Here is an 8545-nt window from a genome sequence, read left to right on the forward strand (position 1 = left end):
CTCGATCCTGTTTGCATAATGAATCTTGGATATAAGATATCGATAAAGAAGAGAGCTTTCTTTGCAAGTCATTATACATGTGTTCATGTTTTGCGTCAGGGCTCGGGCCAACTACATGAGCATGATTCGTTTTGACCATTTGGCTCTTATAACGTTTCCTGTCGAGACACTATTTGTCATGAAATAACGAAGTAACTTCCTTTGCACCGAACTTGATAATCATCACAGATGCGTTCCATGATAAAGCCCCCCGAGTATTCGAGGTTGATTGTAAAGAGGCCTCAAATACTCAGTAGTAGTATCGTTTTAGGCATTACACGTTCCAATTGCTTGGTAGTTGATTGCCATTTTATCAGACCGGGCTTGGGGGATTTCCTCTATATGGCAGGTATCGATCTCTGGTCGACCTTTGCTTGGTAGTTCTTTTAGTAACGGACCTAGAAATTAACTGGTCATCTTCGACTCTTAGTTTGGATTGATATCGATTGTGCACATCGGTCCAAGTAATAGCTGGGTACTCGATCAGATTATGCTTCAGCCGCCGTGAAGCCATCGAGCTTCGCTCGTTTAGACCTTGAGTGAAAGCTTGAACAGTCCAATCATCTGTGACTGGTGGCAGATCCATTCGTTTCATTTGAAAATGAGATACGAACTCCCTTAGCATCTCGTTATCCTTTTGTATTACCTTAAACAGGTCCGACTTTCTGGTCTCCACCTTTATGGCTCCGGCATGTGCTTTTACGAAACAACCTGCAAGCATAGCAAAAAAATCAATAGAGTTAGATGGTAAATTATGATACCATACCATTGCCTCCTTTGATAGGGTTTCACCGAAGTTTTTTAATAATACGGATTCGATCTCATCATCTTCCAAATCATTGCCCTTGATGGCACACGTGTAAGAAGTGATATGCTCGTTGGGGTCGGTCGTTCCATTATATTTGGGAATTTCGGGCATACGGAATTTCTTGGGGATTGGTTTTGGGGCCGCGCTCGAGAGAAAAGGTTTTTGCACGAATTTTTTGGAATCCAACCCTTTTATCATTGGTGGAGCTCCCGGGATCTGATCGACCCTAGAGTTATATGTTTCTACTTTTTTATCGTTGGCTTCGACTCGCTTTGTGAGTTCCACGAGTAATTTAGCAATTTCGGGAGTAGTCCCCGATTCTTGCTCATTTGACTTCACTATGGCTGGCTCCGTTCTGTGGGTCATTTCTCGAGGTGGATTGGGCTCCGGCCTGCTTTGTAGCTGGGTTTGGCTCTGCAAATGAGCTATTGCTGCCTGTTGAGCTTGCAACATTTCAAAAATCATACGCAAATTGATGCCGTTTTTCTCGATATTATGGGTATCTCGAGCTGCAGACCGAGTGCCACCATGAATGCTATTTTCGGGTTCAGAATGTAGGTTCGCCTCAATGGCTGCATGCGAATTGATATCTATCGGCGCTCCGATTCGTGCTCCAACGGCGTTGACAAGTTGTCTCTCGATACTGGATGTCAAATTATTGTTCTCATCTTGAAGACCGGCTTCATTGTCGATCGATGAGGCCATTTGATAGGTAGTTAGTCGTTGTTAATCTGAAATCCAAGATTTTTTCAGAGACAAGCGCAAAACACAACAGTGTGTTTTTGCAGATTCGTATTAAGTAACCACTGTTATCCTTAGCCCTACGGTGAGCGCCAAACTGTTTACCCGAAAAATTGAATAGAGTTAAATTTGTATATAGTTCTAAGGATACGTGGTATAACTTGGTACAAATTGCAGAGTGAAACAGAAATATATATATATATTCTTTGACAAATGGAATGAAATATGAGGTAGAGAAAAAGGAAATGTTGATGAACAAGGCAAAGTAAATGAGCTGAAAAATGTTAATCTCTCTCAAGTTGTCTTTGTTACCATGCCCCTTTATGCTTACAAGGATTCCCCTCTTTTTAGTAGAGGGATCCTACTTTATCTATAATAAAAAATATATAGTGAAAAATTCATGATAAATTGTCTTTTTCTCGATTCCTGCCATGATTCTCTTCTCTAATGCGGTTGCAACGGCTCTTGTCCGTGAGCTTGATACTGGCTCGAGCTCGGTATTAGATCGACCTCGATTCTAACTTAGAGTCTAGATATTCGGGGTGAGTGTTGGCCGGTCTATGCATCTTCGATAATCTCCGCTTTGCCTTGTAGTTCGATTTGAATATGAGCTCGATAATGATACCGAGCTTGTCATTGATCGGTCTTAGAGCTCGAAGCTCGACGCCCTTACTTCGGACCTCGACCTGTCGTCACACAGATACCCTTTGATCGAAGTATTATCGTCTCGACCATTTCGTACGACTGACTTAATCGGTTTTGACCAATTCCTTGCACAAATTCCTTTCTCTTTTGCTTGATTTTCTTAACCAATGATATCAGCCAAAAAGCCTTTGCCGTGTTCGTTGTTCCTGTTCTTGTCATTATTTCTTTGTTTATTCATTTATTCATTTTTAACTTAAGAACCTATTCTTACGTTCTATAGGAGCCTTACATTAAAAAAGTTAACTATCTTGAAGACAATTTTCAATAATTTATTCCATTCCTTATGCGATTGATTGGGAATAAACGTGTAGACAGTTTCGGAATTGACGGAGCCCAAGAAAAAGAGAGATTTTCTGCACGTATCTAAAGTATGAATCAAACTTGTGAAATTAAGTGCCCGTTTGGATTAATACGAGACAATTTGCTAATAGGAAGTGTATGAATAGACCAAAAGTGTAATGGAAAGCAAAATTGTGCAATTTTAGATAGTACAAAGGCAAATGCGAATTTATTACTTGTTATTAGATTGTACAAATTCATTATGTAATTGTTAACTCAACATTAGAAATTTTCATCTTTTTTATTTTCTCCTCGATCGATGTTTCGTTGATTATTCTTTCCCTGGGTAAAATGTAGCTCTCGTGTTGCTTTCAGGTGACGTATTTGAAAAACCTAATTGATTAAATGTGAAAGATAAATAATACCAAATTTTAATATGAAAACCTTTCAAATAGAAAGTAAAAATTACCGGATCTAACCATGAAGGCAAGATTTTGAATGTGAACAGTTATGACTTAGGCAAGATTTTGAATATAAAAAAAGATGTTTTGAATTTTATGATCTTAAACATACCGAAAATACTGTTTGAATGTTGTGATCTAAGAGATTGTCATTAAGATAAAAAAATTAAAGAGTTACTGTATATAGAAAGATATTATCTTTTTAAAATATGCTAAAAAAGATAAGACACATAAATTACTACGGATGGAGTATACAACAAAATCCACGGTTTCTTCGCCAAAGGAAGGAACAATTGATAGGTTTGCCTAGCTAATCAGTAATCAGAAGTGGAAACTAAAATAATGTAGGGAAATTTTCAAGAATTAGACTCGTATTGACTTACAGGCATCCCAAAGGAAAACGAAATGCATTTTTCTTATTCTCTTGCTTGATTTTCATTGTCAATTATATCTTCCACAATAATTAAATACCAAGGAACTGCTCTTTCTCTTCTCATTTATTTATTTATTTATGACTTGGAAAGTTACCCATACATTCTATAAGAGCCTTGCACATAAGATGTACGTTAAGGGGTCGTTTGGCGGGGAACAAATTATCCCTTATTATAATAAATGCTACTCCAATAAAGAAACTTGGTACATCTTTCCAAAGCGAAAGCGAATCATGTGCATGCAGTAACTCAGCTCGAATCACTGGCTGTTCAGGAAAGCCTAAATATTCCTAGATTTTTTATGCAGAGAGCTAAACCTAGCCATACTCTCTGCAAATACAACGGTGTTTATATAGACTGTACACTTGATTAGAGTCGTAGCATGTTTGGTGGGCCGAAAAAATCAGCTTATTTTGAGAAGTATTTTTTTTAAAAGTACTTGTGGAGAGAAGCTGTTTGTGTTTGACTAATCACTATAAAAAATAATTTTGATCAATAATTTGTGTTTGACCAAACTTTTCGGAAAGTACTTTTCAGTATCAAATTACGAATAAGGACATGAATAGATTTGCTTAATAGTTAATATATTATAAGTAAATAAATAATCTAAAATAATTGTTACTACAGGCAATAATTAAGTCTTTTCATTTTATTTAAGTAAAATATGAAAATAAAATTTAAAAATACTTAATTCTTTTAATATAAGTTAAATATATTAAAAATCATTCAACAAATATAAAAGTATTCACCACTAAAGTTACTATATATTAGAAAGCTATTCTAAAAATAATAAGAAATATTTATACATTAATATCCTAAGTATTAGGTTTAACGGTTATTTTGGTATATACTATATTTTGTTAAGGGTATTTTTCGTAAGAAGAAAAGTCAAAACTGCTTCTGCTTTTGCTTTTGGGAAGAAATTACTTTTTTCTGCTTCTGCTTCTGCTTCTTCCCAAAAGCGTTTTTTCCCCCCAAAAAAAGCTTGGCCAAACACCTCAAGTTAGGAAAGAAAAATACTTTTAGGAAAAAAACACTTTTGGCCTCTTGAAAAACTTGACCAAACATGCTATTAGACTACCTAATGGGCGCTAATTAGCTAGCGCTCCTTATAGCTGTACTAGGTCCAAAAGGCTATTTTTCCAACAACTGAGATTATAATACGAGGATTAAATAATGACGAAATATATTTAGTAAATATATTTTTTATTGGAAGTTGTTTGGTTCATTGGACTAGAAATGAGATATACCGGATATAATATAAATATGCATTTGGTGTATACTAGATAAGTTGGGATAAGCTTTTATTTTCAATTTTAACCTTGAATTGATTAAAAGACTTTGGGGAAGAGCCTTGAAGAAGGGTATCTTTATTATTTTAGTATTTATCCAAGGATTAATTAATCCCGGGAGTAGTATTCCACCCTCGATGTGGGATAGAATAATACCTAATTATGAAATTAATTAATTTTGGGATTGGGGGCCTATCGGAAATAGTATTTCTATCCTCAAGGTAGGGTAAGGTCTGCGTATACACTATCCTCCATAAATCTCACTTGTGAAATTATACTGAATTGTGTTGTTATTGTTGTAATTAATCCCTGGATTGCTAATCTCGAATTCAAAAATTCAACCAAATGCCTGATAAAATCATCAAGATCTAATCTCGAAATTATTATCTCTTGTCTCACGTGCTAAACGACCTCGGACTAACTTGAAGACTAGGTAATTGTAATTTTTGTCACTCGTGATGTGATTGATTTAGAATATACGCGGACCACATTTCCCTTTCTAGTATGTCAATTTCACGCGGACGCGTTATTAAGATTTAAAACAAAAATGTCAATTGAAGGGGCATCTTCTACAAGTGATCATTAGAAATTCAGCAAGTTAATTTCAAGGATTTGTCTATATTAGAAATTCTTAACCATCTCTTGAACGTAAACTTTAATTTCTTGTTTTTTTCATTTTCTTTTTATTCGAATACATGTGAATGTATTCCTTCTTTTGTTACCTCTTTTCCTTGGAAAATTGGAGATTCACGGGGAGAAGCATGTATTCTATTTGGTGATGATTATCCTTTTTATCTTTAATTTATCCTCATTCCTAGATAACTCAAAACCATATATATGGTTTAAATAGCGGAATTTGGTGGTGTTTTCACTTATAAGTTAGGACGATTTTGTTGAATATTTGTTTCTGTTAAAGATGATTTATGATCTACTAGAATAATAAGTAGTTTAGTCATAGGATGAGTATTTATTTAAATTTAAGTTTAGTTGTATAAGTTAGTTGAAATATTTTAGGTTTTTGAATTTTAAATATTTATTATGTAGATTTTCTCTAGATTCTATTTTCAAATTGACTATTTAAAGCCCACTTTGATTAATAAAATTAGAATGAGAGTCGAGCTCTATCTTTTTTTACAAATCCAACAAATAGTTTTTGAAAAGTAACTAAGAGAGTATGAGGCTAATAATAGAAATACAGTCAAATATGGGAAACATCTATGTATATACTTATGCTTCATTGTATAAAATTAAAGTATGAACTAATGATATAAGTGTATACGGTCGAAATCGAGCCTTTGGTGCATCCTAACCTCCAACATGGCAAGCCAGGCTCGAGACATGACAATAGAGGACTGAAGATCGACCCCGAGTCCCACCGGGCTAGAACCCGGAGACAGGACGCTTGCCTTCGAGAATATCGGGGCCATGATCCCGGCATCGGTCCTAGCCTCAAACAGTTTTGAAGAAACATTGTCAGCATAGCCAACGGAAGACCGAAATATCCGTGATCGGTCGGATATTACGGCGGGAATCTCGGCACGTACGGATAAAAAACCGACAATCAGTAAATCAAAAGATTTTTTACCTTTTATAGAATTGTACCTAAAGTAGGACTCCTCTACTATATAAATGGGGTCTGATAATTCATAAAGTACGTTGAAACACGCATTCCAAAGTAATATATTATTATTTTTTCTTTTAATAGTTCTTCTGCTTGCCTTCATCAATGCTTGTTGTTACGAGCCCAAATCGAGGGCAAATATTTCACTAAAACTTAAATCGTCTTCCTTAATGGTTTGAACTTACTTTATTCTTATTTATTTAATTTATCTTTATTTACTGCTTTGTATCAAATAAATCTGCGTATCCTTAAAATCACTTACAGATTTAATTGTTATCCGATTTTGAGGATAAACAGTTTGGCGCCCACCGTGGGGCTGAGGATAATAGTGGCTATTTGATACAATTTTCTATAACACATACTACTTTACACTTGTTCTTTAGAGTGTCTCTAATTTCAGGTTAAAGCTCAAAATGTCAAACTCTCAATCAGCACCTCTACATGTTGACGATGAATCCGGTCATCATGACGAAAATAATAACATAGTGCCCAGTGGCGAGATACCATTTGTTGATCCCGTCGGAATTCCGGTTGTTGACCCGATTGACGCTAACTCGCATATGACCATCAACACAAATTATCTGCCTAACGACCCCGAGAATAGCGTCTGTGGTGAAGCCCGATCAGCAGCCTAAAATACACAAGACGATGGAGGAGAGTGGATCAATTTACGGGTAATTTTTAAAATATTACAGGCTCAACAGGCGGCGATAGCCCAGTTACAGAACCAAAGTCGCGCGCCGAGCAGAATTGAACCCAATCCATCTCGAGAAGTTACTCGCAGAAACGAATAGGTCGCAGAGAGGCTGAATGAAAATGACTCGGGGACCAACCCTGAGATCATAAAGATGCTCGAGGAACTGATGAAACGGGTAGAATCAGAAGAGAAGAAAATCAAAGCTAATGACAAAAAGGTAGACACCTACAATTCCAGGGTCGACCAAATCCCAAGGGCACCGCCGATATTAAAAGGCTTGGATTCTAAGAAGTTCATTCAAAAACCTTTTTCTCCGAGCGCGGCTCCAAAGCCGATCCCTAAGAAGTTCCGCATGCCCGAAATTCCTAAGTACAACGAAACGAACGACCCAAATAAGCATGTGACCTCCTATACATGTGCCATCAAAGGGAATGAATTGAAGGATGATGTGATCGAGTCTGTTTTGTTGAAAAGGAGCTATGATATGGTATCACCATTACTCCTAATTCTATTAACTCGTTTGCTATGCTTGTAGATTCCTTCGTAAAAGCAGATGCCGGGGCTATTAAGGTCGAGACCAGGAAGTCAGACCTTTTCAAAATAAAGTAGAGGGATAACGAGATGCTTAGGGAATTCGTGTCCCGGTTTCAAATGCAACGGATGGACATGCCTCCGATTGTGGATGATTAGGCCGTTCAGGCTTTCACCCAATGACTCAACATTCGAAGCTCGTTGGCTTCACAACAGTTGAAAAAAAAGTTGGTTGAATATCCGTCCGTCACTTAGGCCGATGTCCATAACCGGTATCAATCAAAAATCAGGGTCAACGATGATCAGCTTGGGGCCCATTCCGGGTCCGTGTATCCTACCAGAACCATTGATAGAGTCAAGAGAGATATCGATCGTGAACCAAGGTCAAATAGGGATCGGTATCACCCGTACAATGGAGACCGAAGAAGCAGTGAGTCCGGACGGAACCCTATCAGAAATGAAAGAAGAAATGACTGAGTGAAAGAAACCGGGGACTCATGAGCAAAAATATCTTCGACAGGCCCGTCAGGCCTAAAGAAGCACCAAGATTATCAGAATACAACTTCAATGTCGATGCCGCCGCTATCGTATCTGCCATCGGACGCATCAAAGATACTAAATAGCCTCGACCTTTACAGTCTGATCCAGCCCAAAGAGATCCTAACCTAATGTGCAAATATCACGTCACTCATAGCCACAAAACAGAAGACTACCGACAATTAAGAGAGGAGGTGTCCCGGCTGTTCAACAACAGACATCTCCGAGAGTTCCTGAGTGATCGGGCCAAGAACCACTTCAGGAACATGGATTCTAATAAGCAAACCGAACAAGAGAAACCTCAGCACGTCATTAACATGATCATCGATGGGGTTGACATTCCCAGGGGTCAATGCTGAAGCACACAAAAGTATCTATCACAAGAGAAAAATGGACTCGGGAT

Source organism: Nicotiana tomentosiformis, chromosome 9, assembly GCF_000390325.3.
Source record: "Nicotiana tomentosiformis chromosome 9, ASM39032v3, whole genome shotgun sequence".
Classification (NCBI taxonomy): domain Eukaryota; kingdom Viridiplantae; phylum Streptophyta; class Magnoliopsida; order Solanales; family Solanaceae; genus Nicotiana; species Nicotiana tomentosiformis.